Source organism: Calidris pugnax, unplaced genomic scaffold (assembly GCF_001431845.1).
Source record: "Calidris pugnax isolate Ruff unplaced genomic scaffold, ASM143184v1 scaffold123, whole genome shotgun sequence".
Taxonomy (NCBI): domain Eukaryota; kingdom Metazoa; phylum Chordata; class Aves; order Charadriiformes; family Scolopacidae; genus Calidris; species Calidris pugnax.
In genome coordinates this window covers 1,477,926-1,497,855 of record NW_015090876.1, presented here as the reverse complement: position 1 = coordinate 1,497,855, position 19,930 = coordinate 1,477,926, and the positions used below count along the sequence as shown (strand labels likewise).

General features: G+C 41.7%; 1 protein-coding gene across 1 annotated transcript in view; it reads right to left on the bottom strand.

Moving 5' to 3' along the window:
* MAD1L1 (MAD1 mitotic arrest deficient-like 1 (yeast)) overlaps positions 1 to 19,930 on the bottom strand; it is a 412,943-nt gene that overhangs the window by 375,244 nt on the left and 17,769 nt on the right. The gene's annotated exons all lie outside the window — the stretch shown is intronic.

Below are 19,930 nucleotides of genomic sequence, written 5' to 3'. Positions count from 1 at the left end.
GGCTAAAGATTTCTACAGATCTGCTAGCAACAGCTCTGCGGTTGCCAGGAATAGGTTTATTTTTCCATCAAATGCAATGATGAATTCTTAAAGCCAGTGGAATGGGATCAAGATAACTGTAGTCTGGCAGTCCCAGAAACCACTATCCACATCAACAGTCTCTGCAGGAGGTAACTGTTCCTTTCAGAGACCGCTCTTTAAAATCATGAGTGTAAGAGATTCAACTCAAAATGAGGCAGCTTATGAAATAATACAAAAAGATTTTTCTCTTGAGCCACCAGAAAGGGTTTCCCATCTCAAAAGAGAAGCATCTATCTCTCACTTCTCAAAGGAAAGGAAGCAGGAGAGGACAGTCAGGATTCAGTTCTGGCAATCCCAGTTCAGAGGTTCCTGCTTTTTGCTTCCAGAACTTGTAGCCTTCCTCAGCAGAAAATTTTGAAGCCTCTAATACCACTTGTGTTACGTGCAAGTCTTAACAGTCAATATAGAGTAAAACAGATGAACGTGGGCTTCCTCAGACAACAGGGACACATATCGCAGCAGTCAAAGAAATCTGTCAGAAGAGGATGAAAGACTGTTCTTCAAAGACATCACACTCAATGGCCAAGGAAACTGTGAGAAGAAGCCAAGACAGTAGCATCAGTCAAAGAAATCTGTCAGAAGAGGATGAAAGACTGTTCTTCAAAGACATCACACTCAATGGCCAAGGAAACTGTGAGAAGAAGCCAAGACAGCAGGCTGGAGATGGTTTGATTAAAACATCTAAAATTCAAATTCTGATAGCAGAGACAAGTCAATTTTAAGCCAACGTGCACCTGGGTTTTCAAATGTGTTGCAGCACTAGCACTCCACACTGCTCTGAAGCCAACGTGCACCTGGGTTTTCAAATGTGTTGCAGCACTAGCACTCCACACTGCTCTAACTGAGCCTGAAGGGATTCTTCATTTAAGCAGTTCCCCATCTCTTTCCTGAGGGATCCTTCATGGCTGGGTATGAGCAAACACTGGAGAACTAATTCAGCTCCATCTGGTCCAAGTCACATCTCCTCATAACCCAAGAGCAAGGGAATCTCAGCTCCGAAGAGCTCAAATCTAACACTACTCTTTCTTTTCCGAGTTGGAGGACTCAGGTTCTTTCTGTTGGCGTATAAATGGAGAATTAAAGGCTAACATATGTCAGCAAGTGGAAGAAAGTTGGTTTTGTATGTTCCACAATGCCTGCATGGGGAAAAAAATACTAACAGCAGATTCATTTTTTTCGATGAATGAAGGAAGTAGATGTTCTCTTTCCACAGTAGTTTCGAACTACAAAAATCTAGAGATAAGGTAAGGATGAAGGCAACTTTGTAGTAGTGCTGATGAGGATAAAAAAAATAATTACAAATTATGTTTCCCTTTCCACTTCATCTTTCACTTACTAGAGCCGTCAGAAACAACCAACCAGAAAACACCAGACAGAAGTGGATGTTCTCAGTTCTGTTTGGCAGAAAGAAGCCATAAGCAGACACACCAATTTCAACATGGACAGTCTTTGTAAAATTTAATGCCAAGTCAACAAGGCTCAGAAAAATGCAGTTTTAAGCCTCTCATAATTCAACCAAATAGAGCAGATCTATCCCAGGGATAGCTAGTACCGGGCAGCTCTCTCGCCATGCTGGGTGCCAGCCCCCAACACCAGTGTTTGGTCCCTGCATCAATGAAATAATTGCACTAAAGTTTTTAAATGGGCAAAAAAAGCCCCGTATATTTGCCTTGATTTTTTTATCATTTTCTCAGAAACTCATACCGTAGGATTCAGACAGAGAATTGAAATCAATCCAACAGTAAAATGAGAGGGGATTATAAAAGCCACAGATTTCTAGCAATGATAGCAACTGACAGATTTCCAATAAAGAACAATCACCCTCATCTGTTCGGCAATTCAAATTAACAATCGGCTTCCGAGCTCAGTTCCAGCAATTGGCAGCTTTAGGTTTATACTTATTTCTGGAGGATGTTTTACTGGCATTAGATGGAGCGTCCAAGCAGAGCAGCAGAGATATATAACAGAAAATAATTAATTAGCCTCCTCTAAAGAAGAGTTCACTTTCTGTAAGACTAAATCACGTCAGGTGATCGGAGACAGACACCCCTCACGTGGACTCTGCTGTCAAATACCTTTACTGAGAGGTTTCAAAGCCCATTTCTGAGGTTTACATCCTACCCTGATCACACACAATTTGGCAAAAGCCAAATTTACGCAGTTCCAAGTAGAGGAATGAGACCACATGCACAATGAAATTAAATCAGACAAGCTTTCAATTTGAAGAGAATTGGTCAACTCCCAAAGCTCTGCAAATACCAACCAGCCCTCGCGGCTGTGAACAGCCCTCTCATTTCTGAAAACAATGGCACATAAAGAGAGAAATTTGTCAGCATCCCAACACACACTTCACACGTTCTGGCCTTGAGAGCCTGTGTCTGATGGACTAGCTGTGTCTAATTCCTGCTAAACCTCTGTCCACCAGAACAGCGGTTTTGACACCAAAACCAGGATTAAAAAGCCAATAAATCCGCTCTAAGAGAATTTGTCTGACAGATATATCTTAACTCTACTACTTGAGGGAAGTTTGAAACTCTATTCTTACATAAATACACCCAGAACTGCTTTTTTTCTGTGCTGTCTCTGTGTTTGCCCTGCAGACTGCTTCCTTCCCCGTGGGATGATGGAGCCCACGGAACCACGACTAAAACCACACCGAGACCAAACCAGATGTGTCAAATCCTGCACACAAATCACACAGGCTTAACGGTATGATTCAAGAGCAGTGTGTTATTAGAGCTGAATCATACACTCTGTAATTACAAAGATAACACAAAGAACCAATGGCAAATAGTGGCTTCCAAAACGCGGGTGCAGATTAAATCACTGATTTCCATTCCCTTCTCCTGGGAAAGGCACAAGGAGCCAGAAGCTAAAACATTCTTCCTCTATCCCACCATCCTATCCTGAGACTGCTTTTCCTTCTGTGATAACATTTAACCAAAAATATTAAACAAAAAAACAAAAAAACAAATAAAACGGGAGAATTTAAGTCTAATTTGGAAACAAGATTTCTCACCCTAAACAAGGAAATTAGCCCAGTGTGGAGCAGCAGCACAGAGAGGGAGGAGAGGGACAAACCTGCTGGTAACCAAAGCTCTGACTTCCTTTGAAATGCAGTTAATTTGGAAAGGAACAATTTGAGAATGATAAAAACCTAAAACAGTTCAAACGAAGTGAAAAATTGGCTTAATGGGATGCCCACCCCAGTCACTCAATGACTTTCAGGCCTCACTGGCCACTTTCTCAACTTTTCACAAGGAAAATGGCTTACACATTTTTTCTATACTGTTTGGTTTTTTTTAATGCTCAAAAACCTAAAACAGTTCAAACGAAGTGAAAAATTGGCTTAATGGGATGCCCACCCCAGTCACTCAATGACTTTCAGGCCCCACTGGCCACTTTCTCAACTTTTCACAAGGAAAATGACTTATGCATTTTTTCTATACTTTTTTTTTTTTTTTAATGCTTACAACTGGAATTTCATAGACATTTGCTGGAAAGCTCTGTTGAACTGTGTTATTAAGGATCTGTTACCATTTCAGTACAAACTATGGCAGTTACACACTGAGAATTTGCTATTGAAGTAACATTAAACCAAGACTCAGTAACAAGATGAAGATGTTAAAGTAAAAAATTGAATATTTTTAATTTATAATTTATTAGGATGTCAACTTTTTATTGCTTCTATAAAATGCTTCAAAATTTACAGCAAAGGAAGAGGTTTGAGTGTAGCTAGATAGCTGACATTAAATTTTAACTATGGAATCACAAAATCATAGAATTGTCTAGGTTGCAAGGGACCTTTAAGATCATCTAGTCCAACCATCAACCTCACTGATAATAAGTGCAAGACAAAACTAAATATAAAACAGGCACACAGTCAACTCTGCTTGGAGGACTAAAGCATTCACTTTTATTTTTCTTTTTAAATTAAATTTGCTTGAAACTACCAAATTAATAATACACTTATGGTACTACATTACTCAGAATTACTTATTTTTAGAAGCCTGTTGAATTAACATTTCTCTTTCTCTCTAGTTTCAACTCAGCACAAACTTACAGGCACAGATTTGGTTGCTCAACTAAGTCACATTAAATTGAAATGGAACGTTCCCAGTTTTTTGGCATGGTAAATCCATGAACTATTTGACACTTAAGCATAATTAACTGATAAAGACAAGAGGCAGAAGTCTTTACCAGAGTGTTTGTTAAGAGAACCAGGCACAGAAAGGGGGGACCATCTGCTTCTTTCTCTTCAGTCAAGAAAAAATAGCCAGGATTTTTGAGGGGGTTTTTGGTGGGTGGTTTTATGTTTGTTTGTTTTTTTTCTTGAAGGCAGTCTCCTAAAAGTATAAAAAAAAAATCTGGATTTTGTTCCTGATCTGTTTTTATATTATGTAGAAGAAACACTAGAAAATTTTGAAGTTCTCCTCTCCCCAAGAAGGACCTTTTCTACTTTTATAAAAGAATTTAATCTTCTTTCCTCGGCAGGAAAACAAAAGCATCTGAAGAACAAACACACAACTATAACATGACAACAACAGGAGATTTCTGGAAAGGCCTTTTAGTTGTTTTAAATATTTCTGTGCTATTAGAAAAAGCTGTGGAATGTCTGTAATAGACTCTTCCTGTATGTTTGAAGTGAGGCCCCCAAACATCCTTTCTGTATATTTGAGCTCTGTGACCACTTCTAACTCCTCTATCTCTGGTTGACAGGACTCCTGCTTATTTCCTAAGCTTCACCAGCAAGTCCAGAAGCAGCTCAGTTCCTGGGATGACTTCCCCTTCAAAGAAGTACAGCAAATAATAATCACAACAGACTAAAGGAAAACATCACCACTAAAGTCTCATGTCCAGGCCTGGAAGCCTCACAACAGTATTTCTCTTGCAAAAAAAATCCCCCTTCAAGCTCCAGGCCAGGTAATTACACCTAATTTTTGACATCTCCACACCTAAATCTTGCCTTTCTATTACCAGCTCCAGGAACTAAACCAGATGGTAAGGAATCTGCTCCACACATTGTTCACAAACATTAATTCTCAAAATTTCCTAGGCAATTAGGACACCTTCAGTGTTTTGCAACACTTTGATTAAAATGTTTTGAAGAGCAATCACTTACCTTTATTCATTCAAATGAAGGTGCTAAGAGCTGTCAAAAAAGTGAAACCAAGGTCTATCTTGCACTGTTTCTCCAATAAAGTGGATGCTTAAACACTTTATGTGCAAAGTGAACCAAGTCTGAAGCGTGAACTGCAAGCAATAAGCAATCCCAGCTTCTGAGGTTCCCTTCATTTAGAAAGGAAATCTCGTATTTGTGTAGATAGAATCAATAAATCCAATTGCTCTTTACCAAAGCAAATGTCCCCATTAACCACTCGAAGCAGAACAACTTATTTGTAAGGAAACATGTTAAGTGTTTCTAAGTGTCTTGACAATTCTAAAAACAATTGATATAACTCTTTTGAAGCAACGGCAAAATTAGCAATTAATCCAATCAAGCTGTAATTTGAAGAGGGGAGAAGAGAAAAGGAAGAAAACTATCTTAGATTCCAGTCAATAGACTTTCGGGGCTTTTAATGAAAAAAGCTTTTTTCCTCCCGAAGTTAATGATACGGCGTCATAACAACTAATCTTTCCATTTTCAGTTCTACTTTAAAGAGACATTTAAGAGCCCAATAAGATAAAATGAATCTTACTTTTGCAAAAAATGAATCATTTGGCGGGCATTTCAACATTCCAGACTTCTTTCTCATCCCTCCCACTGCTTTAACAGGAAGAAAGAATAAAGCACTGGAACTTTGGAAGGTCACACAACGCACTGTCGGATGCAACCTTGGAGTGAAAGGCTTTAACAGAACCCAAGGAGAGGGAATGTTACACGTGGTTGTATCAAACCTGCTGACTTGGAAGGTAAGATAGGAACAGTCAGCTTTTTAACTTTTAATCTGCACCCACAAGTCAGGTCATTGCATACTGAATCCTGTGCAGTTCAGAGCTTTGAGAGGTCATGGTGAAACAAAAGCAATTTTCTCTACTTTGATTAAAAAAAGCGCTGGAGCACACAGCTGAGATTTTTACATGGCAAGCCCAGAGAGTGTTGCCTTTCCAAAAGGGGTCCAAGCTCACACAAATCATCATCATCCTAGACTTCCAGCCTCCTCTCCTCCAGGTGCAACTGAGTGAGAGCAGCAGAGCAAATCTAATTGCCCGCTGCCACCCGAGCGGCGGTCGCTGCCTTCGCCTGCTTCATTTTCTGCCACTGAAGGTCGGAATCAGTTGCTGAAATTCCTGCTTTCACCAAGAGGCTGTTAACAGGCTGAGCTGTCTTCTCATCAAAACATATCCTCAAGCTCTCATTGAGCTCACATCCTACCAGTCAGGTAACATCAGCCACCTGGAAAAAGCAATAAGGGGGCTGGAGGGCGAGACACGTGAACTGTCACAGCCTGGCTCTCAGAACTGGTGAGAAGTCAGGCTGCAAGAGATCCACCATCACCTCATCGTTTTGGGGCAGATGAATAATTGTGTGCTACGTCTCAGAGGTTTGTTTTAGTACTGTCAAGACTAGACTTCATTAAGAGTCAAAACCAACCTGTGCTTTCAACAGAAAAAAGACATACTACCACCGAGAAAGTATGTGAGTAGGAAGGGAAACAGAGAGTTAACTAGAAAACCAGAATAAACTACCTTGGGCTCTTACTAATGACAAGTCTATCCCCATCCAAGCTCAATCTGTACTGCTGGGAACCCACAGGGACAGCCTTTAATTGCTCTGCTGTTTCCCATTCCAGCACAAGGCTGACCACTGGGTGCCACCGCGGCAAAACACGCCTGGCTCCCTGCTCAGCTGCTGCTCTTTGGGCTTCTTGGCACAAAAGCTAATGATTACTAGCATCAGAAATAAAATTAAAATTAAAAAAAATTTGACTCTAAAACTCTTATGCATGACATTTTCAAATAACCAAAGCATACTCTGCCATGCCCTGTTCTTGACTCTCTCCTTGGACAAAACCAAAACCCCAATCTTTTTGGTATTTTGATACAGCTGAAATCAATCCCTTCTTGCAGCATGCACTGGTATGCCTCATTCTACAGGGGAAAAGAAAAGGGAGATATAGTCCACATATTTCAATGATGCCGTAACAGAAAAGAATTTTAGTTTGGCTTAAACTCAGTTGCATAAAAGCAAAGAGTTTATAAAGGCAATAAGCCACTTAACATACAACTCAAGAAACGTGGAGCATGTCCACAACAGAAAACAAACAGTTCTTAAGGTCTTCCCCGTTTAGGTTGCCAAGGAAGCACCACAAACCTGTTGCACTCCCTAATCCATAAGAACCAGTGTCTCTGAAATGCTTTCCAAACACTGTTTGGTAGGATGCAAGGAAAAATCCTGGGCTCCAACAACAGAGACTTCCCACACCAGCATTCTGCAAGCCAGACAGCACTGCCCACAGCATCCTCCATCCCACTCTGCCCTATTTTTTGACTATCACTGCTCCATCTCTCATTAATAAATAAATAAATAAGTTCTATATCCTTAAGTACCTTACATGTGTTCATTCACAATCAGTTTGAAATTCTAAATCAATTATAGCCTGGTACTATTCGAGGCTCTAAGAGGACATCTGTGGGTAACAGTTCTTTTTGCTTAACTCTTCCCCAAAATTCCTCACAGATTAAGAGATCAAACAGGAAAAAAAAAGCCCAACATAAACTTCTAAAGCACCTTTTAGCTATTTACCAGCAGTAGCACCAAAGCAGCAAAGTTGGAAACGATCGTAAAGGATTGTCAAAAATTGCTGCTGCTGCTCCCATACTAGAGTGGTTATCAGCATGATCTTTACAATTAAAGAAGCAAATGTTTTTTTCTCAATTTGGAATTTAATTTAGTGACTGTAATTATATATTAATGATGAAGCTGAAAGGAAATTATTGTGGCATATAATTTCATAGCTACTGCCCTTAAGATTTCAAGCACAAAATGTAAACACATTTAATAACGTAACGTTTCATTTTACTGCAGCAGCAGCGAAAGCTGTTTTAAGTCTTTTACCCCATCATGAACCTAATTTGAGAAATAGAAAGAGCTAAAGGGAAAAATAATGCCATGAAGTGAATAAAATGACTTATTTTAGAGTCATAACTAGGGTAGTTTTTCCCATGGTTTCCATTTGTCAATGGAGTTGGAACAATCCTTGTGACAATCAGGAGTTGGGCAGAGAGGACGGTGTGAGCTCTTTGCTGGAAAAAAAATAAGGCTTCACAATGGGGCTGGGAGGGGCAGTAAATCAAAGTTATCTAAAGAACAGAAGGGCAGCAGAATACCAATTATTTATTCTAACCACACGGGTATCCTAAGATTTACAAGGCATTTGGATGACTGTAAGTAATCATAAGCAAAAAAATTAGGGTCTGAAAGCCACAGACTGAAATACAGAGATCTGTTCACTGGAAACAAACTCTGAACAGACAGATGTTGCGTCTTTCCAAGAGGTATCATTCAACAGAGGATCACCAGAATCCCTGAAAACCATTCCAGGCCAACCACTGGGATTACATGAAGCTGGGAAAGTGTCCTGACAGCCGAAATAAAAGTAATAAATGAAACTTCCAGAAGATCAGGCAGAAGCTTCTCTTTCTGAATTTCATGAATAAAATCCAGTTCAGGAACTTGCTCCTCACTGAGCTGAGGGCCAGCGGGGGCAGCTGGTTACAACAGAAGTATTTCAAGTCCAAAAAATTAACTCCTTCGCTTTCAAATTAGGCAAAAATGTTTATGCAAATAAACAGACTGAGTTAGTGATCCTGACATAATTTTACTGCACCTTTGCTGGCTGTATTCTGCTAGGGCACTTCCAAGACATTTGAAGACCAACCCAGAAATCAGACAACAGCAGCTGCTTTTCAATGAAGGCGGGGGACAGGGGATGATCAAAACCCACAAAAAATACCCCACAATTGGCATGTATCCCCCATACTGTTCCGTCATAACTTCTACCCACACAGAAAGTGCAGAGACACCATTTTTACAGATAACCAGGGCTTCTGTCCGATAAGAAAAAGAGCTAATACCGTAACCAAGCCTAGGTATGGACAATATATGTATATTTGACTATTTTGCAGATTTCTCTAAATTGATAGTCTTGTTCTTTTGACACCTGTCTGAGATAATCCTCGCAGAACAGTAATTTACCCAAGTTCTTGTATTACTTTCAACATCTTTATTGATCACATTGTTTTCCCAGACTCTTATCAGCTGAAAATATCAGCCAGCAGTAACAAAATATCCCTAATCTTGAGCAAGAGGAAATACAATTAATGATTGGCTACAGGTGCTTTAGGGAGTCTAGACCATATTTCCAGCTACTTTTATATGAAGTGATTTGACATCCCATATATTATTCTTATTTACTTCTGATTACAATCACATACCTCTTCAATCTCATGGCAGGAATGGCCACTTTAAACTGCAACTTTAAGCTACAGTAGAAGTTATTTCAACTGTTTTGTGGGGTTTTTTTAATATCATCTAATAACACCAGTCACAGGTAAATTTATCATGACAATTTTAGAAAGAATGAAAAGCATACTGCTTAGATGTTCAGCTGGAATACTAAGTTATCCTTTCAGACAGAAAATTGAGGTTAAGCCTGTTGCTTCGACTAATTAAAAACTACCCAAACTCAAGCAAAGATTATTTCAAAGCTTTTCATAGCAGATGCCTCACCCCTGGCAGAAGCATAAAGTACAACACTCCCGTTTCAGCAAATGTGGGAGGTTAAAAACCTTATTGAAGTAGAGAAAACACACAGCTGATAAATGATTATATTTATCATGAAAATCAATAGTGGAACAAATAAAGTAGAAAATGCCTACGGAAAGTGCTTGCGCTGTTAGTAGCGGCTTATTCCTACAAGTGATTTGTATTAAGATGGCACAAAAGGCATTGGCTCCATTCGTGGTCGATACATCAGGTGTGTAATACACTTGGGGTGAGATCAGACTTCTCCAGAACCAAAAGCAAGGCCTTACCTTTAGAATCCGAGAAGCAAAGTTTAAGCAATCTGAGCAGGGACACCCAAAAAACCTCAGTAATTCAACACCAATGTAAGCAAGTTTAACTCCATGTTGATTTAAAGGATTATTGATCATGGAATCACAGAATCGTCATGGTTGGAAAGGACCTCTGAGATCACCAAGTCCAACCACACACACACAAAAAACCCCACAACTTCAGTCACTAGAGCATGCCCTGAAGTGCCACGTCTACACGTTTCTTAAATCCCTGCAGGGATGGTGACTCCACCACCTCCCTGAGCAGGCTGTTCCAGTGCCTGACCACCCACTCAAAGTAATTATTCCTAATATCTAATCTAAACCTCCCCTGCCCCAGCTTCAGACCATTTCCTCTGCTCCTGTCATTATTCCCTTGGGAGAAGAGGCCAACCCCCACCTCTCTACACCCTCCTTTCAGGGAGCTGTAGAGGGCAATGAGGTCTCCCCTCAGCCTCCTCTCCTCCAAACTCAACATGCCCAGTTCCCTCAGCCTCTCCTCGTAGGACTTGTTCTCCAGACCCCTCCCCAGCTTGATGGCTCTATATTCCAGACCCCTCCCCAGCTTGGTGGCTCTATTGATGCTTAAAACTCTAAGAGCTGTACCCTAAATCTTCTGTTTAATTTGTAAAGCAGTCAAACACTGCACGCAACACTATTTTTGAGTGCTCTACTAATAAGCTAATCCTAAAACATGAGTTTAAATCCTAGCTTTTTTGCTTGGTCTGGGCTCCCATTAAGCTGTGACACCATCTCCTGCTGAGCTCACTTACCATTCAGAGCCTGGTGCTCAGGTCCTGGTTTTAACAAATCCATAAGCATGAGCTCCTTCTCTATAACACCCCCTCCCCCCCCAAAAATCTGTCTCAGGCCTCCCCACTTAATGAAGCAGGTTTCGCACTCAGCCCTGCTCGAGCCAGCACTGAGCCCAACTTCAGGAGAAGGAATTACACGCGTCCCCAGACACATGTAAATAAAATGAAGAAATTTCAGATTTACAGTGCCGCCTTCAAACCCTCTCCCCCAGCTCAGGGAGGATTAAAAAGGGACTTCAAAGAAGCCCGAGTTCCAATTAAAACGCTGTGACCACCCCGGGGACGCAAAAATATTCCTCTGATTAGTGAGATGCGCTCTTTGAACTGTTTAGCTAAAAAAAGCTTTCAGAACTTTAAACAAATGCAGTAATTCTCTCTCATACTTTTTTTTTTTTTCTGGTGAAAGTTTCTAAAAATTTATTATTCAAAGTGAAGGACAAATAACATTTCAGACCGAAAAGCTTTATGGAAGCCCATTAACACATGAGCTCTAGGCATCTGCTAACAAACGTGAGACATAGCAAGACCTAAACATTGCAGTCCCAGTACAAACCAGATGAGGCAAGTCATTAGAAGAGAAGAAGAACCCAAAGAGCACTATTATTGCTACAGTGGTGTCCTAGCCAGGGAAAAATGGTACAAAACCCCAAACTCGGAACCACTCTCCCCTCCAGGGCAGAGCACATCAATCCCATCTCTCATTTGCAAATTCTGCTTTCTTTCCTTACCACCCGAATCTCCCGAGTCGCATACATAAAGCACCTCTTATCCAAGTCTTTTGACACACCGTGACAATAAAACAGTTGCCCTAAGCCTTGGCAATAGGCACAGATTTAAATAAAAAGCTCTTCCTATGCTTTCTCCCCCCAGAAAAGCAAAAACTAACTCGCCCCCTGCCCTCAGCCTTTCATTCCCCAAACCAGGCTTCAATTACAGACTCCAAAAGTTTTACCGTCAAGAAGAGCGATGAACATTAAGAACAAATGCTGGGAAAATAACTGGGTCTCAGAGCATGTCAGAGCTAAGTGATAGAACAAACCTGCCTGGGAAAGCCAAACCCCAATCACATCATCCATAAGTAATGAATAATTCTTGTCAGAAGGCAATAGAAGCAGACTTTAAGACTTGGTCATAGCAAGTGGGACTGCTATAATGGCATTAAAGATGTGAACAGCAATTCCTGTTGTCCCTTTGCCAGCTCACTCCCACCAACCAGCCCATCTCCTCAGCCACCGGCACCGAGCACAGGGCTCAGAGCAGCCACAACCAATTCTGACTTCCCCATGTCTTTGCCACAGGCTCCTGAGACTGGGACAAAGACTGGACTGGTTTCACAAGCACTTTGTCCCCACCTTGGCTCACCGCTATCACCACGATTTAGTCACGTTCAGCGCCTGAAGCTACCAGGGGAGGCACTAATAAAATTAGATGATAAACAGTTTCTAAAATTTGCAATGCATTCAGAGAAAGAGCTCCTGTTCTCTCCATTGGAAAGGGCAAACATCCATCCCCATTTCACACCACTTTCGCATCCTTCCTTGCACACATACTGATCTTCAAGACCTCGTTTCACCACACAGCATACAGGACTGCCCATAACCAGTTACTCTTTCTTTGGTGAATGGATAGTACAGAACCAACCAGACAACAATAGAGTTAAAAATCAACCCTTCTAGAAGCCTTCACCATGTCTACCCCACTGGTGATCTCCTCCTGCTCCTCCAGGAACTGCAGGCTTCCTGATCCCACTCGTTGCTGGTGTGAGTGCACTTTGTACAACAGCTCCACGCTGGAGGAAAAGGTGTCCCAGCTATTCCCAACTCCTCACGTTCCACCTGGGCTCGATTGGGAAGACACTGCAAAGGGTTTATAGCCTCAGTGTAAACGGGAGACCTGTTTATACAATGAGTATTCAACAATTCCAATGGTAAAGGTGTCTTCTTGGAAGAACAGTTTCAGTGAGCAAGCACAAATGAAAGCCACAAAACAATTTAAAGCCCCTGGTGCAGAGCTCCCTCAGTTTACTTCTTTCCTCCTGAGCCTGTCTGAATTCTCCAGTTTTCCTGCTACATTAGTGAGAAATTTTTTAATTTACTTCAACCATTCTCGTTTATAACTTGAGCTTTTGCCAGCTGAAAGCATTTTCCAATCTTAGCTCAATCCTCCTTCCTCTGCTGAGCCACAGCTTCCCCCAGGAAAGCTCCCCACTTCAGAAGCTCCTCAAAGAAACAGCGCCAGAATTACCCATTTCTTGGAGAACTCGATATCTCCACTATGTTTCCTACTTAACCTTCGCAAAGACGGGATTAAAACCAAAACACAAAGGCATACTGAAAACAAGTCCCTCTGCTCAAAAGTAACTTTGCAAATGCTTAGAGAACACTCAGCCACACGCTGAGCATTTACCCTTTGCAGAGTATCAAGTCCAGGATTTCCCAATTTCCAAAACACATTTTTTCTATCGCATTTAATATCATTTTTTGACAAGAAAAAAAAAAATCTGCACAAAGTATGAGACACTCACCATTTTGTAACTAACTCATATGCTCAAAGAGCTGTTTGTAACCCTGGGTAAGAAGATGACTGTCCAAAGGGAAAAAAAAAAAGAAGCAACCACATCTTTAAGTTCCAGATCCTCCAATGACACTTTTTATTCCAGAGAGGACCACTTCCACTGTCCAGTTCTGGGCCCCCCAGTTCAAGGAGGACAGGGACCTGCTGGAGAGGGGACAGCAGAGGGCTACAAAGATGATGAGGGGACTAGAACATCTCTCTTATGAGGAAAGGCTGAGGGACTTGGGGCTTTTTAGTCTGGAGAAGAGAAAGCTGAGGGGGGATCTGATCAACACCTATAAATACTTAAAGGGTGGGTGTCAGGAGGATGGGGCTGGTCTTTTTCCAGTGGTGCCCAGGGACAGGACAAGAGGAAACGGGCACAAACCTGAACACAGGAAGTTCCACCTTAACATGAGGACATCTCCTCCTCTGGAGACATTCAAACCCCACCTGGACACGTTCCTCTGCGACCTGCTCTGGGTGGACCTGCTTTGGCAGGGGGTTGGACTAGATGATCTCCAGAGGTCCCTTCCAACCCCGTATCATTCTGTGATTCCAAAATCCTGAGGGAACAGGCACAACTTCTGCAGTGAGAGATTCAAATATGTCCTACAGAGAAACTTTTTGTTTCAAACCCAGGGAAGTAGATAAAGGATCACAAATCCCACGTGCACACTCACCACTGTCTGTAAAACTATCCATTTTTTATTGGGCTTAAAATAAATGCTCAAAGATGCAGCTTCTCTAAGGAGAAACAAGAGCTGTCTATTGATTTTGTATCAGGGCTATCTCAGAAGAGAAAGGGAAGGACATAATAGTTGAAACAACTGTTGCCCCCCTACCTTCTTCCTTCAGAAAGAACAAAGGCTTTAAACACACAAAACCAGTTCAACCGTGTAGTTACCCTCGAAAAGGCCATCAATTACCTAAATTGGGCTGCGTGGCAGAGAGGAATAAAAACGAGACAGGGTCAAACCAGCTCTGGAATTAATTTTTTCTGGGGGGAGAGGGTATGTTTCAAAAGAGGGAGGGCTTTTGTTCTCACCTTCCCCCCCCCTCCCTCACTCTCCAGCAATCGTCATGGCCCAAAGAGACAGCAGAAGAGGATTTCATTAATAAATTTATTTCAACTTTCTTTTCAATGGTGCTAAAAATGTATGCAAATCCATTCATAATTAGGTTTAAAAATTCCATTTCATGGGATAATCAGACTTCAAAAAACTCAATTTTAGTTTTAATCAGATTTTAACAAGGATATTAAGTCCATTTCGTTCAGAAGAGGGAGAAACGGTGAATTTAACACAAAATGTATTCAAGCTTAGCCCTGGGAGATAATTAAATAAAATTAATTTGGCAAGGGTTGTCTGTAAATGGAAACGCTCCAGACAGCAGAGCACGTTTCTGAAGGAAACAAAAGCAGTTCATTACTGTACAAACAGATACAAAGCTTATTGTTCAGACAGAAGGGAATTGCAGCTCCTCCACGGCAGCAAAACAACCTGGGCCCTCAAGCTGCCTCTGACAAACACAGCACTTTGTGGAGGAGGAGAAGGTGGTAATTTCCTTCTCCTTTCAGCTAAGTCCCTTAAACTAGCACACCAAGGAGGGAAAAACACAGGGGACAGCACATACAAACCTCACGATCCCAAATTATCAAGTATAAAAAAAGGATAAGAAATGACTTAGTGAGACATAGCTCCTTAAAACTAGGAAAACCCACGTGCAGTTTGAGGCCATCGGTGAGATTCCTCCCAGACACAATTCCATCAAGTTCCATGCAGTGATTTAGTCCCTACATCACAGATCTGAATCCCAACTTAATTGCCAAAAGCATCCCGTTCTCCCTGACAAAAGCCATGGATGGATATGGATGCTAGAACTTCGGTAACCATCCTGTTGTTTCAATACTGAAGGGTGGAATTTTTATTTTGTAGCCCTTTCAATCTCAGGCACAAAGTGCAGTTCTTTCAACACTGCCTATTAACAGATTTGTTTGGCGCTTAATTACTGCCATCATACGATACTAGAGACTGTCCATGAGCATCACGTCTGGCAAATACTTAACAAACATGTATCATGAATACATAGAAGCTGACTCTAAAGCAAAGTTAAGGGCTTAATTTGTATCCTCCAAACTTTTCCCCTACATTGGGCATTTAAGACTCAGCTGGACAGGGTGATGGGCCACTTTGTTCATGCTTTGGCCAGGAAAGGTTGGACTAGATGATCCTTGAGCTCTCTTCCAATTTGGCATTTCACAATTCTGTGAACCTCTACTGATCTAGACACATCATCACTGAACAGTACAGGATACAAGAAACAGGCAAATATTTTACGGAAAAAAAAAAGCCTATTTTAAATATCTAACTACAGCCAAAAGACTGACATTGAGAAACAGCATGTTTATCTTTAGCCACTATCATAAGCCATGCAGACAGGAGCACACACGTTTTCCAAGACTTATGTCTACCCAATCGGAAAAAAACCCCTCACTTTTTCACTCTTCCTCTCCACCAGCCTTCCAAATATATCAGTTATTACAAAGTGCCAATTGCATTTCCCCTTGCCAGCTCCTTGCAGACAGGCGAGCCGATAGGTGTTCCGTCACCTTGACAAGTGGGCCAGCTCTCCAGAAGGCAGGCAGGTGATGTCTTTGCCAAAGTCACACAGGAAACCATCAGGACTAAATGAAAGGCTTGTCACAAAACAGGCTTGGTGCCATCAACCTCGGCTGCTGCATTCGCAGAAAACCACCTGAAGCCACAAAGCTTTAACTCTGGGAGTAACAAAGAGCATACAGGCAGAAACGTTTTTTTTGCAAAGGCACTACCAAAACTAAGTAAAAAAACCCCAATAATTCATAACTAGGTTAAAGCATCATCTTCTGAACTGAGCCAACAGCAGAGCTGTGAAGCATCACCAAAAACCATCCAAGTAACTAACAGATGAAGAGCCGACTTCTCTAATTGAAGAGACTGATATTTAATACATTCTCAAAGCCCGATACTCTATTTCTGTCCTTCTTAGATCAGGAGGATTTCAAGCCCCCACTGAACAGCTTCATGTGTACCAGAGAAAAAGAATGATTGTTTCATTAAAACAGAAAAGAAATTAACTTGGTCAGCAGGGTATAACTCAGAAAAATCCAGAATTTCATATTTCTTCCTCCCCAGAAGATTGATCATCCTTTCACTACACTGCTTATATCAGAGTATCTCTGGAAGAGAGTTTAAACAAGTAATGAGAATTCAAAAGCAATTCCAGCAAGAACAACTTGTGCTAGAAAATGGTTCTTGCAATAGTTGCCTATTACTCCCCAAAGAGGCACAGCAACTGTTAACTCTGCTGACCAGGGAAAGGGAGTGGGGAAGGATCGAGTCCAGGTGGTACTAGGAAAGGAGAGAAGAAATGCTTGAGATCTCAAGTCAATAAATTTCTAGAACAGCCAAAACTGCACTGCTGGAAGGTCAGGCTCTGAGACACATCCTATTTCTGTTTATAGTGAGGGGCAGGAGGAGTCGAGAGCTGCTTCAGTGTGCAGAGGTTTCTAACACCCGATTCCAAAATGCATCATCCTCTCACCAGATGCCATCCTGCACCAGGCATGGCTTCATCACAAGAAACATTTCGCTGGCAGGGGATGAGCAAGATACTGCAGAAAGCATTTTAGAGCACCAGGAAAAAAACCATTATTTTTGAAAAAATAACACACTCCCTGCATTCTACATCTGTGGGAGGGAGGAAAAGAAGGTTCTCTACCCCCTCCACCTCTTAACTGCCTTGGCTACGTGGAACAGGTGGGCATGTTTTATCTTTTTCTGCTGAAAAGGCTGGGCTTCATTCTCTACACGCTGCTCTAACCTCACAGAAAGCTCCACGCTGAAGAGAGTTGAACTTCTATTCTAATAATCTGCTTCATGTCTTGCACGTTACTCTGGATACACTTATAGAATACCACCAGACAGAGACACCAGAGCAGAGGTGGATTAGTAAATAATCCAATCCATGGCAATTTCTGTGCTGTAAATTATTTTAAAATAACACTTACGTAATCACAGCTAGTTCAAAAGAACCTTGAGGCACTTATCGCATTAATCTTTTAACTCACTAACATTTCAAGCCCACTGTGCCCTTTAGAAAAATGTTAGAAAACATTGTGCAGCGCTTTTGCTACTACAAGCCACATTAATTTTTTTTTCTCTCCAAAATAAAAACACATGCACAAAGGTATATTTACAAGCTTATTGCCTTTAATAATGTAGCTTATGAGGAAAGAGTATATAGCCCGCGTAAAGACGTGATTTGGTCAAAAACATTCACTGGCAAAGAGGTCCCAAGGGAGAGAAGATTGAAGTGTAAGGACAAGGCTTACAGAATAATATCCCCAGCATTGAAGTTGCTTTGTTGGAGGTAGGAGCATTTTAAAAGATGCTAAAAAACTGAAAGAGTTTAATGTTCATACATTTCCAACTTCCTCTCGCCCCACCTTGACGTTGCTATGCTAGCTACCCTATTAAGCACAATTAAAACTGCAAATTAGACCTTTCCTGGATCTAACCCAGTACAGAACTGCCCCCTGCACTGGTGACAAACCCAAGCCAAGCCATTAAAGCAGCACGTTCCCAGCTGCCAGGGGAGGCACAAATCCCTGCTCCAGGCACTGACGAGGTTAAGCACTAACCAGGAGTGAATCATTTTCAAAAACACCATCAAGATAACCTGCCCCAAATCAGCTCAGAAAAGCTTCTCAGACGATACAAATCATATTTTGGTCTTATCTACACTGGCAGATAAACTCTTCTTAATAGTTGAGCGCGTTTTTCAGCAAACTGTTTATTTTTCAACCTGAGCAAAGGTCAGATGTTCTCACACTTGAGGTCCCTGTCCACAGCTGCTGCTCTGTGTGGGCAGCGAGGGACACGGTCTGCTTTTATTCACTAAACCCTCCACCTCCTTCCCAACTGCAGTTTTCAGAACCTTGGGATTAAACAACACCTGCAAATCCAAACCAAAAAGTACCACTCCACTCCTCCCATTCTTGAGCCCATTCCCTTGTGTATAGATTGGGGCATAACCGTTCACATGGACGTGGGACAGAAAAGGATCTTATTGTTTAGGTCCTTGCTCTTAAGAACTCAAATCATCTCTTCCATAACCTTGTGGAGCTTCAATTTAGAAGCAGTAATTTATACTTTTGACTCCACTGAAAGCTGCATTCAGAACTTCAGTCTTTCTGAAAATTAGACCCTCCTCCTGGCTGTATTCATGGCCGGATTACAGCAATTGAAATGCCAGCACTAGTCTTGAGTATCAATAGATCTTCTCACTGGTATCAATCCCCCTTCCTTCTCCTCCCCTCCAGCCATGTATTTGTTGGCTGCAAATACATCTCCCACCAGCCTTTGCTAGAGGCCAGTCCTTCCATTCACCACTGGTTCAGGGGGCTCTCAGGCTCCTCCCAGTAACCCTTTTCTGCATTTAGTTGCCACTATCCTTCTCCCCAGCAGGTGATCAGAACTCAGAGAATCATACAATGGTTTGGATTGGAAGGGACCTTAAAGAGCATTTGGTCCCACCCCCTGCCCTGGGCAGGGACACCTCCCACCAGACCAGGTTGCTCCAAGCCCCCTCCAACCTGGCCTTGAACCCCTCCAGGGATGGGGCAGCCACAGCTTCTCGGGGCAACCTGGGCCAGGCTCTCACCCCCCTCACACCAAACAAGTTCTGAGATCTCATCTCAATCTCCCCTCTTGAGAACTCTGAGAAGCATCTTCTAGGTCATCTACAGGGACACTTAAACACTTCCACTTCCATGAAAGTTCTCCTCCTGGTGCACCCTGTGTAAGAATTAACTGTGTAAAAGGCACCCAGCTCTTCTTCCAGTCCTTTCCACTGCATGTGCTACATTTTGAAGAAGTTTGTATTCAGCTCCCAATTCCACGGAGCTTTGTGCTTTGTTTCACTGAATTTTTATTCAGCTCCCAATTCCACGGAGCTTTGTGTTTTGTTTCACTGAATTTTATCCCACTTCTTCACTCGAATCCTTAGGGTCACTCAGTTCTGCATATCCAGCTTTTGTGTATTTACGAATCTTCTGAACTTGGCATCGTTAGCCAAGCTTTATCAGCACACACCAAACTTTAGCACCAAAACCATTCATAGAAATACTAAATAAAGCAGATCCTAAGGCTCATCTTTGAGCAATTCTACTTATCCACGCATTTTCCTTTCAACAATACTAAATCTATCCCTGCTTAAACAATTCCTTATACAGTCTATGATTCTTCTATTAATTTCCATCTTCTCCCGCGTGGTTTATACTTTCCCAGTGGCTCTTTTGATCAAATGTTTCAATGAAGTTCAAATAAATAAGATCTATTGTGCTTTATTTGATAAGATAATCAGTTCTCCAGACAAAG